Genomic DNA, 24,875 nt, shown 5'->3' with positions numbered 1-24,875 from the left:
GTGCTGTATGTTTTCAAACAGGTGACATATACAGAATCTTGTTACATGATGTCAGTCTGAGTGTACGGAAAGCAGTAAGACAGTTTAAAAGGAAAGGGCCGATTTGATACTTCTACAAGTTGCTCAGCACTCTCAGCAGCATGGTGTGGCCTGGTACCACTGCATTTGGTTGACTAGTGCAAGCCAAGTGTGCTGTGGTGCCAGGTAACCACTAACTGCAACTACATTAACATTCGTTATGATCCATGAATCTACACACGAATTGGCTGTAGTCTCACTCGCATGGAAATATGGTATAGTTATTCTACTCGAATAATTTATAGAGCATACCATTTTTGTACTTGTACTGCATGCTTACTTATTCGAGAAAAATGACTTCCTCGTTGAGTGAGAACAATATATTGAAACTATATTTTTTTACGCGGCAGCTGTGTTCCAAATTTTTCTCCTTTATGGAGAAGCTAATTTGGCACCGTTTTGCTGCAAGGGGTTGCCTGCTTCTCTTACAGAATTTATCATTGTGCTAACGTATTTGTAGTTTTCAGATTGTTTTTCCTATAGCATATATTGCTCTTTTGGGCCTTCAGCTGTTGCTCTCCTTTAGGCTTCACCACATTGTTTCTATTTTTTTCTTTTGCTGAATACAAGGCTAGTCAAATAGTGCTTTAAGGTTTGCATATGTGAAATTTGTTTTTGTTCATGAGAATTAAGTCTGATAATGTGCCATTTGTGTTTTATCTTATTGGAGAGAATGCAACTAACACCACTGTGAGAAGTGTTCCTTTGCAAGAGTTGCTTTTAATGTCTCATTTCCCCTTTCGTATGTTTATGCTTAGCTGTTATGCATATGTGGTATTTTTGTATGGGTTCGTGCATTAAGTGCTCATTGTGCGTTTCAGAAACCAAGAGATGGCATTATGTTCTATTTTTAATTTTCATTTTATTTTCATGATACAGCTGCACTCTGCCATTGTATTTCACTGCAAATATTGCGTACATCATTACGTACTTATCAAACGGTTGATACCAATAAGAAGTTTCACATTAAAAATGCTGGCGGTGACAACGGAGTTTTTCTTCGCTTAGTAACAGTCGCACTTTGATTTGTTGTCCCAAACAGTCCTGGACTGTTCTGTTGCCATTCTGTACGCGCCAAACAGAACGGCAATTCCTTCCTTGCCCTGCTTTCAACCCTCAATTGCGGTGTCCTTCGCTGCGAACGTTTTTGTGGGCAGCATCTTGTGAAAAAAGGCTGGCTCGTCAAGGTTGTAAACAGTGTCTGCACTGTACTCACAAAGCAACGGAGCCAACGCATGTTTCTTCCAGTCATCGCTGATGCTCTCGTTTGCGCTGCTGCTCTCGGCACAGACAGCTACAAAGGTCAAATTATTGCGCTCTTTAAGATGGCTGAAACATGCATTGCTACACTTGAACTCTTCGTGTCCAAGTTGTGGATCCAAGTCTTTGGTCTTGTCCCGCAGTATCATACCACTTATGGAAAGGTGGGCTGTGATTGCTTTCAGCAGTCAGCAAAGTAAAGCTGATTCCACATCTTGGTACGTGGGATCCTGTACTCGTGACCCCTTCGAAGAATGTGTCTTGCTGTAGGCCTCCAGTACCTTCGACTTGTTCTTCAATACTGTGGACAACGTCGAGAGGGGCACGCTGTGTCTTTCAGCCAACTCTGTCTTGGAACACGTGTTCTTACACGCTTCTTGGGTCAAGCAGAACTTTTGCTGCAGCGTTAAAGTCTTATACTTTCGCATCATCGCTTACAGGCACTTCTGCACAGTTCAGAAAAAAAAAAGCACGACACTAGCTGCAACACTCCTAACCACCGCACACAACGAAATGGCACAGACAGGTAATCTGTGCATATACATCGCCGCAGCTGCTGAGAGAGAATGGGCAAATGGCAGCCAGTGACAGCGGCACAGAACACGTGCTGATGCTGTGACCGCTGCAACTGTGAGGAGCGTGCGTAGTGGAGCACGAGAGCATGTGACAAAAATCGGTATGCCCGCTACATTGCAGTGAAGCATGTCTTCTCCTCTGCAGGCATGCGTTTTGGCGGTGTGCGGGGTGTACCGTGGACTGATTTTTCTGCTAGCAGTACTATGGGTCGGGCGCTTCGTCTATAAGTAATCGCAAATGCTATGTGGCATCACCTCGTGGCTCTGAATGGTCGTCGTTTCGTAGGGTATCTGGTGAAATCGGGATCGGGAATGACCGCATAGCACCCCAAATCTTCGAATGAACCAGGTTGGCCTAGGCCACCGGTTCAAATTTACATCGGAAAATACAGGACCGCAGAAAGCCTTCAAATTATCCAGGATTTCAAGTTAACCGAGTTCAAGTTAACGAGGTTTTACTGTAATATTCAATATATTCGATGCGAAACGGATGCGCCTCATTAAGAAACAAAGTGCGCTCGCTAAAGATAGCAGTGCTGACAGCGATGCTAGCCACCATAGCGTGGCAAGTAGGCTCTGCGTTCTGCTATCCGAACTGCTGCAGACTACACTCAAGATGCCACATTTCATGCATGGCGACCTCATAGGCTTTCCTTTTATTTGGTCTACTGTGCCGGTGTCAATCCCAAGTGTCCACACCAGCCACTGCACAACTAGCATGACAAAGGCTGTTTACATGAACCTGAAGAGAGCAGATCAAGTCAGGAATCGAGCTGACTGATCTCAACATGACCGCGTTTACATGACCTCACTTCTGACGAGTCTAGACAACGACGGTCCACAGCATCGAGCCGAGACGTCAATGCATTTGAACTCGGCTTGCAGTTCCCGCTGCCTTCTGCAACAGCTTTATTTTGTGGCGGAGAGCTCAATTGGTCTCGGACCGATTTTTTTCGCCAGGGCGATGTGGAAGGCCGTTCTGCTTCACCGGAAGCTGCACTATCATGCAAACATCAAGTCCTAAAATGTAACGTTTTCCGTGGTTCATTGTCCAATTTTAGGAAAAGCAACTAGCTAAAAGTATCAAAACTATGTCTTTTTCTTATTCCATGCCAGACGAAAGTTAAAGACGACACATGCAGTTGCGCAAAATGATAGCTTTTAGTAACTGATGGGTCAATGAAAGAGCACGGCTTGAAATGGTGCAATGAACATTGCCACCATGCGGACGAGATGGATGTGGGCGAAAGCAGCAGTGGTTTCCACTGCATTGGCAAAACAAACGTGAACATCTTGGACAGGCGCGGAAAAGATTTTTCACCCGCTTTGGCCTTCCTGCCTGCTTGCCACTTCCCAAGAGTGAACATAGCCTTAAAAGGAGTTTTCAGGTGCCCATGTGACAGGGGTATAAGATAGTGGGTATCCAGCCGAGATGTGACAGCAGCTTGCAAATATTGAACATTTTCTCCCAGGGAGTGACAAGACATCTGTCTCCCAGTTTTCCAGGCAGGACTTTCAAGCTGAATACCCACAGCTGCAACGGGACATATTCACTGCTAGGCTTCACTGCATTTGAACCATTGCTTATTGCAAAAAACAAAAGAAACAAAGACATTGAAAATGCCATGTTACCTTTTTGCACTTGCAGCTAATAAGCTCACATCCCTTGTACTTTGTATTTGTTTGTTCGTTTCAGCTACCTCTTCTCATTTGGTCATGCTAACACAGAAGCAGCTGAAAACAAATTGAGCCTACACACCAACAAGTAAGGAAATTCAATCGGCTGCAAGGCTCATTGCCTTTTCTGGTTGAATAAATGTCTTTTACACCTACTGTCCTTCCAAGTCATGTCCTGATAACTAGTCATCAGTGGCAACTCAGGTGGCCATACATGGCTAAGAAATACATGTGCAACTTTCTGCTTAAGCATCACGCACCCAAAAGGCAGGACCGTTGGCGAGCCTGTTTTGAAGCATACAAAAATATTTGAAGGCACAAAACCGAGACAGAAGAGCTGCTGAAATCACAATGACCCAAGGCAATTTGTGCCACTGTGAAAAGACAAAACAGAAACAGGAGGTTCTTCTTGTGAACGAGCGACTGCGCATACTATCTGAAGTATAAATGGCGAACATCTTCAAGGTCCTTCAACAAAGTAGCACCTTGCATTCGAAACTGCATGCATGGCAGCAAAGGAAAAGTCAAAACTTGGGAAGTGCTAAGAAAGAATGGCTGACAACATACCCCCCCACCCCCTTGCAGATCTCCAGTTAAAAACATACAGTATGAAATCCAACATGCAACTGCTGCCATTTCATACAAAATCATAACTGTGTCAAATAACCAGTGGAATATCAAGTAAACATACAGCTACAATAATGTTGCACTCGGATGTATCAAGGGTCACTTGCACAACAAGAGCCATCTGAAGAGGTGCAATGTGCGTCTCCTTCATAAGATCAAACTTGCCTGTGCTTTGTAAGAGGCGCATTTAGTATAAGTGAAGGTGCAAGCTCTGTTCCCTTTCATCTGTTCAAGCACCTGACCAAGCAACGAAATTGCGATATGAATGCAGAAATGTCGCACCAAATTAGGTCAACACAGAACAAAACATGGTGGACCTAAAAAGTTTAGTGCTACAGGCACTCTTCACTGGTAATTTCACTTATGTTATGCAGCCAAGTACAGCAATCAAATGAGCAAGCATAACAAACATGCTGAAATAATAAACAGGAATTATATTTCATTGTTAGCTTCAACAGGTTCATATGCTCTAACATGCATTTTAAGGCGAATATCACAGAATTTCTCACACTATCATTTAACCCTTAGCTTAAATGTGCCATAGAGGCACATTTATTCATGAGCCCCAGGACTGAAAGTCCTATGTTAAAGCATAACAAACTAGTCACAACTTCGCAAGTTGCATGACCACTTCCTACGCACTCTAAAAACTTTCAGAGTACTGAGCCAGCTAAGTGAGGCATGCAGGCCACTAGTGACACCTCAGTGCAACATTATAAAAAGAGATGGAAAAAAGCCATATTCTTGCAAGTGGCTGAGCTTACAAAGTGTGGGTCCATTAATTGTGCCGCGCTACATAATACAGTTCCTGATGGAGTTGCCCTTTCCCATTCGTGTCAAGAGTGTAGCCACACACTGTCTGCATGGCGACATTTGTGTCAGAAAAGTGCAAGCACAGTACAGGGTCAGTTTACATGCATGGTGCGCTGCCCTTTGAACTAGTGCGCGGGAGCAGCAGGATGGTGGCAACCACAACAGCAGATGATGACACCAACCAGGTCTTGCACTCTGATGAACAGCACTGAGACTGAACCATCATCCCTGGCAGCCACGTTTGTGATGGGAATTGATAGTTATATGTGGCACCAGGTATGTTGATTGGCTATCATGAAAACAAATGTAGAAACATGGTAAGAGCAGAAGACTTTCAAGTTGCAAGCAGCACTAAAAAATGTGCGGAATGCTTAAGCTTCGCCTTTAACCCTTTCAGGGTCAATGACATAAATGTACGGCCCCTTGAACAAGTCCAAAATGGCCGATGTCGTATATTTATCGCGCCTGTATGTTTAAAAAGCGCGTCAATTTCGTAATTTTTTTCTTTCCTGGCATGTGCTTTCCACTATGTGGGAATAGAGGGAATTTTTTTCTCTAGCCTCCTCTCCCGGTTTTCGTTGCATGGTTTGTTTTAGAGCTAGTTTGCTCCAGCACGTCTATATACTGCCGCTCACGCATAGGCCCGCGCGCGGGTGGGCGGCGGTTTGAGTTTTGTTCCGCGGGCAGTTTCGGCTTCTTGCACTCGCAAAACTGATGGCTATTTCCTTACTAATCGCTCAAAGGGCAGCCGCCTGTTTCTCACTCGTTTAGTGCTCACATGGGTGAGCGTAGGAAGGATGCCGCCGTGCATGCGTTTGCTTTTCTTCTGAGGGGGGGGGGGCTCGTGATATCTAAATGCCTCTGGTTGGCTATAAGATGATTAGCGGAAGTTTGTCACAGGTTTTGCTTTTATGACAAGCACACAACCACACAGTTTTCTCGAGTACGCTCACCTAGGCAGTTCAATTACACTTTGGACGTAAATATTAGTGTAACAGCAGGAACATTTGAGACTTGATAAATATTCTCGTATACGCATATTCTAAGCCTTGAACTATAACAATGCATCAAATTTTTAATTCTTATAAGTTCATTTCCTTTTTTTTTTTGTTCTTATCCATGAATAAAGAGTACATATATACCAGTGCAAAATATTTTTTTCTTACTTTACGGTCCCCCAAGAAAAATTACGGTATTTTTCTTTTTTTTGAAATAGGTCCCTCAGAAGCATTGGAATTTGCAATAAAAAAATTGACCCTGGGCGGTCGCATGTGGTGCAAAAAGTCCACCCTCAAAGGGTTACGCGACAGCATTCAAAGGTCCCAGACTGCTTCTCATGCTTCCCGGCAAAGGCAGCTGATGTAACAGTAATGTTTACTGGGAAATGCTGGTGGCAAATGCTTTGCACAAAGGCACGCTTTCTGGTAGAAACGCGACCTCTTGCGTGGACTGCGATGCTGCAGAGTCAAGCACCATCTGGAGGCGTTGCAAGAGACCGGGCGTGCCTCTTTATAGCCGAGATTCGCGTGCACTAGCGCGCAAATCTTGGAGGCTATGGCAGCTCTGTGAATTTTAGAAATGCTGGAAAATGGGTTTGTGCCAGTTTCCGCTTAACAGAATTATGTTTTCTCATATACCCAAATTACAATCCAACGCTATCATGCCTCGAATTCGCGTCATACCCGTTTACCAACATGTGCCTATAGTGTCTGCTAGGCTACTATGTAAAGATTGTTAATTTTAAAATTGGGCAACCACCAGCACTGCAGTTTGACCAAGCTCACTTCAACTTTATTCAATTTGCCCCAACTAACATCGGCCATGCTACTTAAGGAGAGGCTACAGGATGCGAGGATGCACTCGAAGTGTTCCATCAGCAGTAGCCTCCTACAAAGTTAGACATCTTCTCTGTTTAAACATGCAATTAGCAGAAACTAAGTATTAACTGACGAACAGTTGCAGTTGAGCAGTGCTGCACGGCAGCTTCAACTGTCAAGATAACTGCCTCCAGTGGTGGGAGTGCTGCATCTAGTACCTAGAGCCACCTAACAGTAGCGCTTACACGGACGGTCCTGTGCAAGGACTGCACCTCGTCAAAATTGTGAAAAAAAGATTGAGGCCCGTAAGCCTATATGGTGGACTGCTGTTCATTTGAACGGCACTTACAGTGTCAGCTGCCGTTCCACAGATTAAAGTGCTCATGCAAAGAGGGGTTCAGTGGCATAAAATTGCGCAATTTTACTTTGCCATCAAGAACACGACGTTAAAGGGCTTCTAGCCTGCATTTCATAGTTGTGAAACACATTATGAAAATATGTCATGTGTTGCTGTGCATGCAGGTAAGGTCGCATGCCCGCTTGTAACTTTTTATTCAAAAGCATTGTATGCCCCAGGCAGCGGAAATTCCAGTGCAGGCGTTATCATCCGTTGGTACCAAAATCCATGTGACTAAGTGATGACGTCACATTCACAGCGCTGGACCTGCTACGGCTCACACTATGAACTGTTGAATATGACGTTTTAGAATGCCAAGCACAATTTAGAATTTGAATGAAGTAACATTATTGGAGCAGCATTATTAGGATTGGTTAATTCATTTATTCTAGCTGGTTAATTAAAGGAGTGCTGACGGAATATTGCCTTTCTTTTCTACTGCCAATGACACAGTAAATATGCTATGGAACCTCTATTTTCATAAAGTGCAACATATTCAACCAGTTCAATGTACAGTGCTCATGGAATGAAACGCGACACGGAGCATTTAGTAGAACCCTGCATATGTGCAACGAACGCGAAAGCACTATGTCATGTCGCTAGGAATTTGGTCTCCAAAGGTGCCGAGGAGCCCGATGTAAGTCTACGCGCCAGAATTACGTCGATGCGACACGAACTGCAGCCGGTGGAAACAAAAGTATGCGCATTACTTAAGCCTAAATTGACGGGTTTCATTCCGTGAGCACTGTACCTGTCAAGTGCAGAGTGGCTGCGGATGTGAAAAAAAGAGACTGAAAACATTACCAAAACCTGCAGTGTCTTGTGGTCCTAGATTCAACTCACATGTACACACATGGCCATCAGAGTTTGTTGAGTGCTCGATGGGACAAAAGGGGAAAGCATTTCCCAGAAAAACAAGCAACTAGAAAGGCCAATCTAGCAGCTTTTGGCAACAGTCTTTGCATAACCTTCAATGATTGCACTGGGTTGACTCCTGAGTTTTTAAAGGCCACCTGCAACAAAACACTAAACCACATAAGAAGCCCAGTTTAAGCTGTGCAGCTATAGAGGAATTGCTGTGCAAAACTTCATGTTTGCAGAACGACTGGAAGCGTTATGAAAAGCTTGCAGTAATTTCCATTTCTGACACTGAAACTGAAAAGAAAAAAAAAATGCTACCATTACAGCTCACTCGAAGTGACACACAACCAAGAGTGCACGGCTCCTCAGCATGACCTCCGAGATTAGGCGATGCCCCCAGCTGCCCGCAGAACGCAGGAAAATCGTCGATGTGATGCACTGGGATCTGCGCCACAGCCACTAACTATTGCGTGCACGTGTTGTCGGCTTGGATGCTGCCTCCAGGCTGACAATAAGGCAGCCCTGCAGCTTTGCCAAGATTTCTTCAGTCATACATACCACTCAAACAATTGGGCCAAAGTGAAATTTCGTTGCAGTTTGCCTTTAAGTTGATTGTGATATCACATGGCACCCCCTCCGCCTCCGGTGACGTAAGGAGTCTTTCTCACATTTTAAGCAGTGCTGTGCTTGATACACCTTATTAATGGGATGTACAAAAGTGCTGTAATTAATTCTTAGTGGCACTCTCACAGAATCGAAGTATCATACTGCAATAATGCAGTTGACGGCTACCTAGCCCAGCAAAATAAGTGCAATTAAAAACTTTCGTGTCAGCAAACAGGCTCCAGTTTGTCGACAATGACATCTGATAAAAAAAAACGTTTATCATCACAACTGGCTTTTTAATAGCTTGGTCCAAGTTATCTGGGACATATGGTTTAGACCCTTTTCATGGTAATTCCATGGGCACAACATGTTTCATCATGTGGTGACACGTCCATTGCTTGCCTCAGCTGCCTCCATAGCCTATGTGTTTATAATGGAGGTGCATGGCGCCTGTTCGGCTCAGCAAACCTCCGTTTTGACAGATATCGTAGATGGCGATGGGTGGATGTGTGAAGCTTTGACCACAGTTTCAGAGAACATGTGAACGCTTTCAGTGCTCATTAGGCCTTGTTGAAACAGCGCAAGTAGCACAAGGCCTAGAAATGTATTCCAAGCTATTCAAACTTTCCACTCATGAATTAAATTAGGGTCAGTATATTCTGTTTTCTGACTCGTTGAAATTTCTCCAGTGCTGTCACCATCTGATCATTTATTTTCTGCCTAATTACTCAGGGTGTGCTTAGCTGCAATAGATTTGTTCCCGCTGCGCACAAGGCTTGGAACCTAGATGTTCTGCACTTTGTAATAGCTTGCACCAAAGATGTATTATCACTAGTCCCATACTTACTCTGTGGACTATCCCAAAACATTCAGCTTCGAACATTCATGTGTAGTCAGTGTAGTTGCCATCACCCATGCTTCGACATACTTGTTTGGGTCTGCGCCCATTCAGTTATTTTGTATCATTGGTAATAAAGTGGGCATAAGGTAGCACATGAGTTGTGGTGGATGTGTGTAGATAAAGTGCGAGAAACTATGCCATGAAGTGATGCTACTCCCTTTGATACTGCCTGACGAATCGTACTCATGTTTCCGATGTTCGGGGTTGAAGTCCCTCCTTTGGAGGTTAGCGATACAACACTGGTGGAAGAGTGCATTTTTTTATCTTTGAGGAAAGCCATGCATCGTGAAGGACCGGCAACACAAGCAGTCCTTACGTAGCAGCGGCCCGTGGACAAGGTCACACAGATTCATTCCATTCCTTAAATTGCCAGTCACCATTTCCACAGCCAGCCACTCGCATGTCATGCCTCTACTGTTCCACAGTTTGCAGCATGAATGAAGTGCAGTGTGATAGTTTCGTATTCATGGGCATTCACCCCTGAATGCACCATCTTGTTCTTCTAGAGCAATCTGCTTTGGAAAAAGTATCTATACTACTTAATTATGGCCAAAGTGAAATTCCAGCCCAGCTGACCTGTACTTGTGAGGCCTACATGAAGATTAATATATCTCAACATAGACCTCCTCCACATTAAAATGCCAAAGGCAGGTATCTATCTGCCATTAATTGCAGCAGGCCCATGGCACTTTAGCGGCGGCCCCAAACTTCTCATTAGAAAAATAGAAAGATGAAGAAATGGAGTTGCCTAATCAGAATATCATGGCTTCCAATTGAAGTTCTTTTATAGGAAAGGAAGACTGCTTACTTTTGCTGCCCATTCATCTGTGCACTATAAATGCCACTGTGCTTTTGTTTATGAGTGGGGACAATGTCTTTAAGGTCGCTTTACCTAGCATCAGGAAAGCAATATTTCAGCAAGACTCGGAACTTCTCCAGTGTTGCTCAGGTGTAGCTGAACAGATTAAGGAGCAACCTTCCACACTGCTAGTTGTTCTGTAATTTACTGACAGTGACAAAAGTGAATCGACGTTTACTGATTCCCATGACAATACAGGAAAAGGAACCCGGAACAAAAAGCCACAGAAGGTGGCTTGAAGGTGTTCCTAAGTAAGCTATTTTGTTTAGCCCCACTATGTATTGCCACATGACTCACACGCTCTAACAGGGCGAGACCATGGTTAACGTCTCTGCCTTCCCTTCTTGTCTCTCTCTATTGTCACCGTTGCGGCAACATGATTGTTCGTCACCTCTTATAAGGCAGACAAGCTGCACATATAAGCTGAACTTATGTTTATCGGTGTATGACTTAGTGCAGCTTTCACACACTGCACACACAAAACATTGAAACAGCAAAAATTTCGCATCAAATTTTACAAGAGCTGCTGTACCTGAAGAAGCTGTATGACAAGCTTGTACAAATAAATGTAAGAGCTTTGTTGAGTGAGCTGAGGAATACAAAAACCCCCACAAAGCACATCACTAACCCTTAAAAACGTTTTTCAAGGCCCCTTTGTGAACTGCAAAGTTCCGAAAACATATTGTATCCTAGTTTGCCATGGAATGGAAACAATGAGTCACACCAAGGCATTTCATATATGAACACAATAAAGCTTACCTGAAAAGCATTACTGAGAGCGTGCTCTTGTATTAAGGCAAAAAACTTATGTGGCTCGTTGCAATGGCTTATACCCAAACAAAGTGGTGTCGAGTCCAGTGATGCAAAAACTATCGTCAGGAATGGTTCATACCAGCAAAAGCAAGCAAAGCAATGGCTGCATATGAATGAAGAAACGGAAGAAAGAAAGAACAATGAAAAAAAAATGAATGAATGAAAGAGAGAAAGAAAGAAAGGAAGACAGAAAGAGAATGAAAGAAGGAACCCTTATTTGGTGCATTAGGTGCTCGCATGTGTCGTTGAGGAGGTCCACCTAAAACCCCATACGTTTACTTCTCACTGCAGCTCATTATGTCTTGCAAAGAGTCTGACAACTCGGATCGTATAACTTACGGCATTACCACGTGTACAGCAAGCTTTCGCCTTCACGTGTTACAGGAGTGTAACATGTCGCCGAACTTTTTGTTTTATGTATGCGCACCACTCTTATGCCGAGACAACTTGCAAAGCAGTTTAAGCTGCGAGCAAGCTGCAACACACTTAGCATGCTGTGTTTTCGCAACTCCGAATGACACATCTTTTAGGCAGCGTTTATTTCTACCGGCTGCAGAGGGAACTTGTGAAACGAGTTTCTCCCGGCACTCACCTCCTATTGGCGCTCGGAAGTCACGTGACAAACTGCTGGAAAGAAACCACCTGCAGGTGCACTCGAGGGCCTGCAGGTGTGCCTTAGCCTAACCTAACCTTCCGAGAGCCAATAGGAGCTGAGTGCAGGGAGAAAATCGTTTCAGAAATTTTCCCGACAGCCGGGACAACAGACACAGCCCACCTTTTTACATATCCGGATATATCTGAACTCCTACCTTTAATAGGTGGTGCCCTTGATTCTTCCGTGGACATCGTGTACTGCCGGCACCAGGGAAGAAAGACCAGCATGGAAAGAAAGGGTTTTCCTCTACGGCTGCTGGTGCCAGTCTTGAGAAGAGGGGCAACTGCCACACGGCTTGAGGCAGAGTTCCTACTTGTCCGGCGTGCGACAGTGCAGGGAGCCGCAGGTCGAAGAATCCGCATGGTTAAAGGCTAAACCCCATTAGCGCGATTTTGTGCGCGACAGCGACGAGCGACGGGTTCGCGCGACGGATCGGGCCGTCGCTTGAACAGATCGCTCGGTCTTGTCGCGCGATCGCTCGGTTTTGCAAATCTAGAATTCGTCGCTCGTCGCCCGGAAGTGCTATGAGCGACTAGCCAATAGCGCAAAGCCGGAACTGGATGTACATAACTCCAGTACTTCCGATTGTCGCACGGAACGAGCAAACGATTGAATTTTTATACGTGCAAGGATAAGAACCTACTGCAAGACTTTCAAAAATATTTTATGCTGTTTTTTGCAGTAAAATACATCAACTTAAGTTAATAAAGCACGCGTCAAGCTAGTTTCGGCGCCTGTATTGCTGCCCTCATACCGGCAACACTGGGGAGACGTCGCTCGAAGTCGTCGCTCGCATGGGGTGCAACTTGTAGGCGACGAGCGAACACGACGGCCATCTCCATCGCGTCGCTTGTCGCTGTCGCGTGCAAGATCGCTTGCATGGGGTTTATACTTAAATCCGTGTCACTTGCACACAAATATGCAACACGCGCGACAACACGCGCCACACACAGGATCAACGTTCACAGGCGTGCACGTTTAAACCACGACCTACTGAACTACAGACCTGCACAGATCTCCCTCCTCCAGCACGCCTGGTCTAGTTCGCCCCTTTTGCCGCTAGGGAAAGAACGTACGAGCAGAGTGGCGCTAGTCATAACCTGTTCGCTGTCGTCTGCTTCTGCGATCTGTTCAGCGCTTGTCTTGCCATTTCGGCAGGCACAAAGCGCTTGTTTTGGCGGTAAATGAATAAATTCACAAATATACAAAAGAAGACAACTTTGCGAATGCTTTGCGTTTGAATAGTGAAACTAGAAGAGGATGAGCGGTGCAAGAAATGTAAACAACGAGCATAGGTGGCCGCTGCAATGCTAGATAAACGGCATAAATTTCCCTTTCCTAGCCTCCTTAAGAGACTGGAAAAATTGTTTAAAAAGATTCATAGAATATTCTAGCTTTCTTTAGTTGATTACAGACAGCCTAATGTCGTAGATGACATTAGGATTTACTACTGTGTGCCGTAGTGAAAGGAAGATGATCTGGTAAAAGTATAGTAAAAGTATTCACTAGTAAGTCCTCCACCCGATATGTGCAATAGTCTGATCGATTCTGTTTCAAGGGAAGGTGAGCATATCTTGTTTTTAATATCGTTGGATGTCTAGCTCAGTAGAAAGCTTGCAAAAAATTAAGCGATCCCAGTGCTTTAAAACGTACGTGCTGCAGTGCAGGCCTTAAAAATCATGTCACGGAACTCTTTTCAAACTGTAAAGCTAGCTTTTCCGCGTAGTACGCGGCAACATAACGGTGGTGCTGAAGATACGCACGCAGTGCAGCTGTGTGCGTAATTCACTTTTTGAACTCGTGACGCATTCACGGACAACTTTTAAGAGTTAAAATGAGTGGTAATCGTTCTGTCGTCGAGCATTACGGTGGCTTCAAGTTTCTAAAGAGCGCAGACGCGAATTTTACAACGTGTACAATGAAACTGTTGGGTACGTTGCGAACTCTATACACAATGCGATTTATAATAATTTCCTTGAAAAAGGCAGTGGGGGCGGCTATTTGACGCTATTTTAGAGAGCAGCGGACTACATGCTCCGACATTTTTTAGGTTCGGGGAGGCAACTTTTGGAGCCAAGTGACCGGTCAAAGCCTTGTGACATCTCTGTCACTGTGTTAGCAAAAATCGTCAACTAGAGAAGCAGTTCGTCGCAACACAACAGCTGCCGTACTACTTACAACGCCGCACAACCGCCCACCGCGTAGCAGACGAACAGGTTATAAAAGCGCCACCTACGGCAGTCGGTTGAACGAAAGTGGGCGCAAGCTGCTCCCATAGAAGCCGGATATCTGTGCAGGTCTGGAGTTCCAGTAGGTCGTGGTTTAAACTACCAAGCAAAGCGCCATTACCACAAGCCATGCCACAAGCAGTGTTGCCAGGCCGGACCACGCGGCGTAGCCCAAAGCTAGAGAAACTGTAGCCCAAATGTAGCCAAACACAATAATAGCAAAACAAGTTTGTAGCCAAATATAGCCATTTCTATTTTCAGTTTTGTCTGTATGTACATACATTTTCACATTCGACTACAGTAACCCCTTGTACAACCCGTCGTAAAAAAGAAATGTCCGTGATGCCGTGACGGTCGACGTTTGACATCTACAACAGCTACATAATGCTTGCCCACAAAACACTTTTTTTAGGCCCCGGAAACTCAAGTTACTGTCGATGGGCGTCCACAACTCCCTGGCGGAGCTGACGGAGGCCCACCGCACGGCCCAGCTCAACACCCTCTGCCCAGCTCCTCCGTCTCTCCCGCACCCGCTCGGGTCGCGCACTTCTCTCCACCCTTAATCTCTCCCCTCTTATTCCTCTTCCCACATCACTGCCCATCCCTTCCCATGTCTTGCCCCTCCTAACCGTTAAACCCCTCCCTAAAAATATGCATCCCGAACACCACCCCTCCCGTAGAGCAGCGCGAGCCTCTGCGCTCTGGCGTCAGTACGAACGGCAGGCCGCCGTGGCTTACGTAGATGCTGCCCGGTACCGCCGCTACCCAGCACATGCCCTTGCCGTCACTGACAATTCTCTCCGACTCAATCGGCGCGGGAGCCGTCACATAAAGGACAAGCCGGCGTGTGCGTCCCGGGGTGGAAGAGGGCAAGACGTGCGGGAGTAAGATAGGTATGGGCCTGAAGGTGGCGCCATAAGTGTTGGCGGGGTTGGGAAGGGGATTGGTGCGGAGGGGGGAAGGTGAGATGAGAGAGGCGATAGCGCTGCGTGATATCGCGGTACGTGAGGAGCGCGACGCGCGTATCCATTCCCGGCGGGGGCGGGCTTGCTCGGTCAGTCGAATCTCGAGCGATGGAATTGGCCGCCTCGTTACCAGGATGGGCCGCGTGAGCGGGCACCCAGATGATTTGGATGGGGCGAGAGGGAACGGTATCGGAACGCAAGATTCCGATGGCCGGGTGTGCCACCCGTCCAACCGCGTAGTTGTAGACCGCAGGTTTAGAGTCGCTGAAGATGTACTTCGCGGAGGTTTGCGTGACGGCAAGGGCAATAGCTGCCTCCTCGGCCTCAACAGAGGTAGAAGTGTAGACGGAGGCAGTAAGAGAGAAGGAGATTCTTCATGGGAAGGAAAGGTTGGGGTAAAGTGCAGAGACAGTTACTGCGCTGCACTTTCTAATTTTTTAATTTTTTTTTTACTTTTGGCCTTCTTATAAATAAAAGTTTTTCACCACCACCACCATCGAAATGAATGTCGAATGGAAGCACGAACAAAGAACTTGGAGGACGCTTGGAGGACAACTGGCCAGAAAGTGTTGTGAGACGTTGATGGAAATGAACTGATCACGATTTATGGTGATAGAAACAAACATGCTGTTCGCGATTGAAGTAGGGATTATAATTTTAAATTCACAAAGATCTCAAAAGCCAGTAAATGGCGAGGCCTGGCAATGAAATCTTGGTACATCGGATGTAGTCGATGAGATTACTGTAAGTCGGCTGTTATTAAGTACAACATAAATATTCCTTAATATTGCAGTTGCTGTAATATTAGACACTTTCGCTTTATTCTATGCTTCGGAAAACAAAAGCGCACGCATGGCTACGGCAACACGCTGAACTGCGTATCACGTGTAAAATCGTCGTTTCGTTTTCAATCCGAATAGTTTTACTTTGACTGTTTAAATACCAAAGCAGTTGGGCAGGAAAAAATGTAAACACGTAGCTATTACCGCAAAAGTACTTAGCACTTCCGAAAACATGAATCGCGGGAATTTCGAATTGCTAGACAAAATAATTTGTCACAATTACGGCCGCACTTCTCGTCTGCCTCCCACTAATGCCGGCGTATAATCACTATCGCGCTCACCTATCACCGCTTTCAGCAAGTTGCCAGTGAAAGACTACATCCTCACTGCAGATAAAATAATTCCGATAAAAAAATGTTTCACGGCGTTTTCCGCGTTACCACTTCTAGATTACACACTCTGACCGGTAAACTTTCCATTGTATTAAAAAATAGGTACCATGAAAACTGGTTCTCAGCTCTTTAATATTCACATTGAAGAGTGGAACGTGATAGCATTCAAAGATCCCCGAGTGCTTCTCAAGCTTCCCGGCAACTGCAGCGTATGCAACCATAATGTTTACCTGCAAACACTGGATGCGAACAATATACACGAAGGCGAGCTTTCTGGTTCTTTTTTTTTTCATTCCACTCGCACGGCAAGCGCCCCTGCTGCCGCGGAGGCGAGTGCCTTCTGGATGGTGTCGCATGGAACCGAGCGGGGCGCGCCGCTCCTACTTGGCAGTAACCGCTTGTCCTCGTTTTTTCCCAGTGTCCCCTGTGCTGCTTCGCGCTGCATCACTCAGTCTCATGGAAAACCAACTAGCCCAAACCATCGGCCCCCTACTAAGACTTCGAATGGCAGCTGGAAAAGGGGTTTGTGTTGGAGGTTCCGCGTAACAAACATGTTTTCACGTATACTTAAATTACAATTCGACGCTACCATGTTTGCAGGTTGAGTGTAAGTCATACTTTATGAATTTTCTGAGGTGTTTTACTTTGAGAAAAACAATTATTTCAGTAATGCATATGCGCCAACCGAAGGGCCTACGTGATTCGCGATCATTTTTCTCACACGGACAACGGCGTCGACGCCGGATTTTCCGCGACACGGCGCCCTTAACGCCTGTCGCGTTAAAGTGTATTTCGCACACAAATGAAAATGGCAGTAAAAAGCTTACCGTGAGAAACGCGGACTAGGTCGAACACTGTGCCCAGCACCATACTTCAACCAGACGCCTTCGCCATGGGCGCACTGAAGCGTGTCATCTACCCGTGCTTCCCTTTTTTCATGTCGGCGTCACGATCGCCTAACCGTATTGCTCTCCGTTTCTCAGCATTATTAGCGGCGAGAATTAGGAGTGGCGCCCTCTCGCGTGTGACGTCACGGCCAGGACGCCGCTCGCTCCGTCTCGCTCGGCGGCCGCACGCGCTCGTGCCCTTCGTGTATGCTTGAGGCATGGGTGGCTCGTACCGCACTTATTGAAGGCTGTCGGCTTCTTTCTGCTGCCATGCCTGAACCACAGTTCCTTCTCCTAAAGCACGTGAGTCAATAAAATTTGGGGCATGGACATCGCAAGCTATATAGCGTTGAACGGGGCTACTGGTTTTACAATGTATATATGCGCCGTGTCTGTCCATAAGTTTTGCGTAAAAAGAATGTCCGCAAATTCAATACGCGAAGTTGTGTACGATGCTTGGCTAAACACTTAATATTCCCTTAGAATTTAGCTATGAGAGACATTGCATTTTACATGAAAGAAAAATCTTGGTAATTGGCGTCAGCATGTTATCCGTGTTAGAAAGACATTGCCCAGCGAAGCTGTCATCATGATTCTTATTACTCTGGTGAGTTGTTCTAGCCAAATATGGCCATTTAATAATACGTAAAAAAAAGAGTTAGGCGCCCATCTTTTATGAAAACGTTTCCTGCTAGTTTCACCCCTCTCTGAAACAGGCCCCCAAAAAACGAATTGCTCTTGGCTGCTAACACGATGGCGCGTGATGTAGAGTATTTACATAGTTAATTCAGAAATACGTCATAGTAGCAATCACTACTGAGAGCAAAGTTTCGTTGTTAAGATCGAGGGCCAATCAATTGCAAGCGATGAAGTGTTTCATAGTGGCCCTCAGTAACCTTTATCGACAATCAGTGGCGTAGCTAGGTCGTCTGGCACCCGGGGCCCATAGGTCTTCTGTCACCCCCCCCCCCCCTGATGTAGTCGAGGAAGGCGAAGATATCGACAATTTCCGGGTTTCAGAACCAGTATGTACAGCCGCCTTGGATACGGCGCACGTTCCCCGGGTCCCCCTCTCCTTCGCTTTCTTTTCGAGAGATCGCGAATGCAGCAGATATACACGCTATTTTTCCTGCACCAAATAACACAGGGTACTGCACTGATAACGTGTGATAAGCCCATGTGCACATCTTCTGTGAGACTGTAAGGCTTGGCAGCCAATACAAATGCGGCATCGTGGAAAACATGACTCACGTCACAAGTAACAAAAATATCCTTATAATAAAGTTTTAATTACCAATTTTAGCGGCAATATTGAATTTGCAAAACTGAAGCCCGACATTCATATCTTGCCCAACAACAACTTCACAAAAATCTTCGTAGGTACAGTGGTGAGCAGCCTTGTCTAGAGCGCGGCGACGGTGCTCTGCGGTAAAGCCCCTCAATTTTCCAAAAGTAGCGCCATTCTTAGATCTTTCCGCCACCCCGCTCACCCAGGCGCTTCCTCCTCCACTCCTCCTGTCGCCCCAGCCTCCTCCGCTCCCCCATTGGCCAATCTGTGTCACGTGAAAGCGGGCCCCGCGCTTTTGTATATTTTTTTCTTTCCGGCGCAGAGCAGGCGCCGCGCTTTTGTATATCTTTTCTTTCCAGCGCGCTGCGACCCCCAATCTTGGGCCTGCGACCCCCATTTTTGGGCCTCCGCGACGAAGTACGGCAGGCGGTTTGAAGGAGCGCGGTAGTTTTATACAATGTGTTAGGGCCGAGTGCTTAATTGCGATGCCGTGCTGCTGCGCCTACGGTTGCCACAACAGACCCAGTGACGGCAAAAAGCTTTTTGTTTTACCATCCGCCGGGAGCAACGCAAAACGAAGAAAAGTGTGGATTCACAAGATCGGGCGGGCTGACTTCGAGCAAGTGGCAAAGAACGCGCGGCTTTGTTAAGTGACACGGCTCCTCCAACCTCTTCTTTTGACGCCCGTGTCAAAACGGGCCCGTGTCCAGTGCATTGGGGGTGCGTTAAAGAACCCCAGCTGCAAAAAAAATTAATCCAGAGCCCCCATTATGGCGTGCCTTATGAGATCGTGGTGTTGGGATGTAAAACCCAAGAATCAACTTTTCTTCTGTTTTGTGTGCCTTGACTGTTCCAGTTAACGCAACACTGCTTCCTTGTGAAAACTTACAACGCAAAAGAATACAGACGCACGTAGTATACAGAGATAAAATTAGCACTTCAACAAAAGTGTTGCTGGTGCCAATGAGGGAGGGGGATAATTATTTTCTGAACCTCTTTCCAGTTGTCCCATCAAGTTCCTTCTTTCTTTTCTATCAAATTCTAGCCATTTGCACTGTAATAAATAAATAACGATTTCATATGCTGGTAAGTTGTTAAAATTATCTATACCGCCTATGTGTGAAAACGTTGCTCATGGCCGCCACAACCTGTGCATGAGCTACGTACATCTGTAAAAGGCGCGGAACAGAAACGGCCCTGCTGCCAGGCATTGCTGACCGCAGACAGTCGGAATCTCTCACGCGCCGGCCGAACAAAAGCATCCTGCAGGTACGTAAATTAACCTACGAAACCACGTGCACATACTTTCGCGCTGTCAAAACCTGAAACTCTGGTAATTACTCGCGTGCCTGAGCACACCGCGTGCTTGTGTCGTGTTTCAGCAACACGAACTTTCAACGTGCGCGCGCTTTACGCCTTAAATACGCCTTGAATAATGGTGCTTTTCTCTATTTCTTCCGCAAATCCGACACGACATTCTTAAGGCCAGTTACCGACTGACAAAGCAAGATCTAGATTGAAAAAACTGCTCCGCAGGACTCGAACTAACTTTTCCGCAGATTTCCTCCCGTAGCGTGTTAGCCGTCGTCTGCTACGGCAGGCCCACTGCCGGCGGCGCCACCGTCGAGGCCGCGCCGAGCGGAGGAGGAGAGAAGTGAATGGCGCTACTTTGGGAGATTGAGGGGCTTTACTCTGCGGAGCAAGTCAGCGCCATCTAACGTTACGCTCTGGGTTTGAGCTATGCGTCTCGTGCGCATGCGCGGCCAAAATAAAGCGGTGCCTGCTCGTGGGTTCTCGGCCTCAGTGCTTGCGCTTCAGTCCGCCAGGGCCGCGCTGAATGATATGTAACAGCGGACGGAAAACCAACGCGTTTCGCGCGAATCACGGGGCGGCTAGGCAAGCAAGTGCAAGTGATATCGGGTGATCGCGCGTTTCTGAAGCACGTCCAAGTGATAGCGGGTGATCGCGCGTTTCAGGCGCAGACCAGGCTAAGAGTGCGAGAATTGGGCCTATGTGGTTGTTTGGTGTCTATTTTCATCGCCTATTTTCGTCGGCTGTCGCCCTTAGCTAAATACACAGTGCAGATACACGCCGAAAGACATTATGGCCGCGGCGAGTGGTGCCTGTGCAGAAATGCGCGGTAATCTATCACTCGCGCTTGCTTGCCTGGCCGTCTCGTTACACTCGTCAAACACGGTGGCACGGCGATGCCCTCGCCGCCGTCACAGCCTCACAATTGCAAGCAGCGCGCCCCTCGGGGCACGAAACGAACTCGCAAGGCGGTGGTTGGACAAGGAAGCGATGAGCAGGCATGCCTCTGATTCTGCCGCGCATGCGCGCGGGACGCATAACTCAAACCCAGAGCGCAACGTTAGGTGGCGCTGACTTGCTCCGCAGGAACACTACCGCAGAGCACCGTCGTCGCGCTCTAGACAAGGCTGCTCACCACTGTACTATGGCACGCAGTATTTTGTCTGTGGGCATCGCTGAACGAAAACGAATATTAAATTGTTTGTCAGTGACGCTGGTGTCCCCACCCTATTAGGAAACGCTACCTGCCTCCCCGCTGCGCGGGCGCCAATGCTATGACAATTACAAGTTATCTTCATTCTTATCAATAAAGCCTTGTTTTCATTTGCTGCTATACGGACAAACGTGATTATCCGAGCTGCGGTACCACAGCAAGATTGGGAACAGAATAGAACACGCGTTGCGTCGATTCTTGGCGTCATCATAAAGAAAAGAAAGAAAAGGGCGCGATGAAGCCCGTGCCAGCGAAAGCTTGCACTAATTTTTGTCTGCACTCGCAATGGAGAGGATTAAGGTATCAACGTCATTGGTCCACTATTTCAGATTTCTTTCGCAGCTGCCATATAGACCGTTTCATCGAGCGAGGAGGATTGGGCGCGCGGAGAGCCTTTCCTCCTCTCTGGCTTGGGCGATCCGGCGCGGCGCTGCTTGAAAGTATTGCTGTCGCGTGCTGCGGAACGATTTCTTGATGTTTTAGATCGTACTCTGTGAAATTTACGCCGTGTCCGTTCATATAAGGTCGTCAGGGAAGCCTTTCGGTGCATCGGTAGCTACTGTAGGCAGAAATATCTCTTGGGGGCGCAAAAATGTGGCGCATTTTATCAGCCGCGGTGTACGCACATCATCAGTCGCGGTGTGTGTATGTGTTGTGAATTATTTTGCTTATATAGGTTTTAATTCAACAAAGGAAAGCGGTGTCTCTGTATTAGCCGCACGAAAAGGTAAATCTGCTCACTATCTGATCGCTTGGCGTAGGGAGTAAAACATAAAGCATAAGAGCGCATGCTCGTGTACGGCCAACCTAAAGCAACCACGAAACATCTAAGCGGCAGGTGCTATCAAATACTTGTGATGCGCCGGCATCGTTCTCGCGCATTTCAAGTCTAGTAGGCTTCAAATTACCATATGTCTACGCTAGCCTTCCTGCATGAGGCCGATGGCGCTGCTCAACACAGCGATCAATGCGATTGGTGAACCAGCACGATACATATGTAAGCTGTGCGCTCCGGCATTGCCTTCTTGGCCTGTATACCGCCATAATATATGAGAGGGATCGCATAAAAAGAATGCGATGCCTATTTTTGAGGACAAAATTTTCGTAATACGTGTGAGTGCGTCGTAGAGAACGGAACGAACACAACCGAAAAAAAATTTCGGGTATCATCATCTTTCAAGAGCAAGAGTAAACGGGCTAACGCCGCAATAGGACCTCGCATAGTCACGCCGCACAACGTTTATAAATATATAACCGTTGATGCCGTATGCTTGGACCATGCGGTATATAGAACAAAGATATATGTAATCCAGCACCTACCACTGCTTAGGATGCTCGCGCAGTTCGTAAACAGTCCCTTTGCTGGACAAGCCTAATTCAGACTGTAAGGTATGCTGCTATTACTTGCCAAAACTATTTTATTCAGGGGCAAAAACCTCATCCATCGAACCAAGTAGTCACGCAATGTAACCTGCAGCGAACAGTTTGAACGGTTGTCAAAGTTTAACATCACAGCTCCTATCGTAGCAGAACGGTACCCACGCTGTTACGATCATCGCGTATGTTTCATGGCTCGTAAACCGCAGCTTAGAATTAGAGGATAATACTGCAATAAGGTCACATTAATGACTAGAACATTCAGAAATACACAATTGATCGCCGAGGCTGATTGCAGGCTCAAATATGCGCGCACACATCGCGCTGCGTGTTCCGTCCACCTCAACGCCAGCAGAAATTCCGGCCATAACGCCTTAAACCACTTCAGCACGTCTCACAGAACCGTTCACCACGTAGGATACACACGTCATACTAAACAGAGCGCACGACCGCGAAAACAAACGCCAGAACCGACCGCCGTGCGTATACCTGCCATGCTAAAGACCGCTTTCACCCAAGCCAGTATGGCGCTGATCATAGGCGGCGCCACTGAGCTCACAATATGGCGGCGCCTACGAAAAAACGGTCTATACTGGGCGCCGCCCGCAGTGCCAAAGTACTGTAGGTTGTAGCACCCAAAACGATGTTGTTTAAGAAGTTTTTGTTGAGTTAATAATATCACTTTGAGTCCTCAATTCTCAAATTGAAGTGCTTCCTCTATAAGTACTAATTACGGGATTATTAAGCATATGTTTATTACTTATCTGCCATATATTTCGCGCTACCGAGTTCCTAGTAATCAGAAAACGACATAACTTCATAGAATCTCGATCGGGAAATATCCTTACAAAATTCACCTTTTTTTATAAAATTCTGTGCATCTGATACAGACATTGTACTTGTGACATGAAGTCACACAACAACAGTTTTCTGAAACTTTCGTCGGTAAGAAGAAAAGCGTGAAACATAACGGCAGGTTTCGCAGCGGCTTCTCGGAGCGAGCAGGAGAAGGAAAGTAAAATGACTGTGGCTTAGCTAAGGTTAAGCGCAGGATGCGAAGCGTACTAGCCTTTATTTTAGTTGTTATGCGTTGCGTATTGCAATCACTCAGTTCAGCCCTAGGGCGTGGCCGGGCAGCCACCATTTAACCACGTGACGTGACGTCACGACAGCCGGAGGAAAAGCTGGGGCCCAACTCGCGCGGCCGCAGCCACCACCTGACTCCCGCTCCTCCCGCTAGGGGCGCTGCGCCGGCGCGTGACGTCACGGTCACGCGCCGGCGAGCGCATGACGTCACGGTCACGCGCCGGCGAGCGCGTGACCGTGACAGATGGTCACCTTCCGGCGAGCGCACGAGCTGAGACCCGGCTATTGGCGGCGAGGAGTTACGGAGTCGCCCTCTATCGGAAGCGCCTCGCTGGCGTAGTATGAGGGATCACGTGGCGCGCTCCTCATAGGTTTTGCTGTCAGCGCTCACTGAAAACACCACGCGCGAGCTCTCCCGGACATTTCTGTAAGTACTTTCGAAACGAGAGAAGTTTCTTACTGTCTAAATAATAATCTTGGGCAAACTGAAAGCACACAATCGTTTACAGCCGCTATCTCTTTACCGAATACGTACAGTGAACGCCACTGCGCGCGGTCGCCGCGATGGAGTCTCCCGAACCGGCTTCTTGCGTGAAAGGTAGGTAAACGCTGAGAGCAAACTATGTGAAATATGTTCTTATAGTGTTTGTATAACTAAACGGAGCGTAATAGAATGAAGCCTGAATGCAGCGATCGCGCAGATTCGCAGCGACCGACTGCGCGTCTGCATGCTTGTCCGCGCACTGTTTCGCTTTGTGCGCGCGCGCGTTTTCGCACCGTGCCATGAGCTTAAGGCCGCAGAATATGAGCATTTGACAGTATACAAGCAACCATTGTTGCGTGGGCGCTATCAGAGCTGTTCAAAAATAATTTCATTGTAGAGACTTCGACGCCTACGGGACTGTGATGTGCCGTCGCGACGATTCAATCTTTTTTTCTTCTAAATTCTTTGACCTTTCAATACTATTTCTCGAGTTGCGTCGCACTGTATGTTTATCGGCGTTCTCAGCGTGCAATTTCTCGCTGCTCCTTTTTTGTAATCCAGTGCATTAATTCATAACACAAACATGACCATATGCCATGCTTTCTTTAAATGTGCTTCTTACCGCTGCCTTTCCACTCCACTGAACTTGCCAGTATCTATAGTATCGACAAGTTCATAGACTAAACCGTCATGACATTAGTCGGGCAGCGGACTCGGGCGAGCGTCTCAGTGTACGTTTCCAGAACATCGCAGACCGGGCGCCGTAGCAGAAATCTTCCTTGCGTCTGTGCTTGCTGCATACCCGAGTTGTAGCCGATGACTGTTTACCGGTTTTATGTTTCGCGAGCCAAGCTTCACACAGCTTCTTGTCCTGCGGCTACGTGCGAATAAGGCTGACACCGGCCTCCGTTACGTGCGTCCGG

The 24,875-nt window shown here is 46.8% G+C and overlaps 1 protein-coding gene across 6 annotated transcripts in view; it reads right to left on the bottom strand.

The window, feature by feature from the left end:
• Nucleotides 1-12,559, bottom strand: part of LOC135901456 (uncharacterized) — a 276,089-nt gene extending 263,530 nt beyond the window's left edge. For all 6 annotated transcript variants that reach the window (XR_011512074.1, XR_011512073.1, XR_011512072.1 and 3 more), the window contains exon 1: nucleotides 12,094-12,559. The gene's annotated coding sequence lies outside the window, so the exon portion shown is untranslated. The remainder of the gene's footprint in view (nucleotides 1-12,093) is intronic.
• Nucleotides 12,560-24,875: the final 12,316 nt, after the last annotated feature.

Source organism: Dermacentor albipictus, chromosome 2, assembly GCF_038994185.2.
Source record: "Dermacentor albipictus isolate Rhodes 1998 colony chromosome 2, USDA_Dalb.pri_finalv2, whole genome shotgun sequence".
Classification (NCBI taxonomy): domain Eukaryota; kingdom Metazoa; phylum Arthropoda; class Arachnida; order Ixodida; family Ixodidae; genus Dermacentor; species Dermacentor albipictus.
Note: the sequence above shows the minus strand (reverse complement) of the source record. Positions and strands in the feature narration are given on the sequence as shown.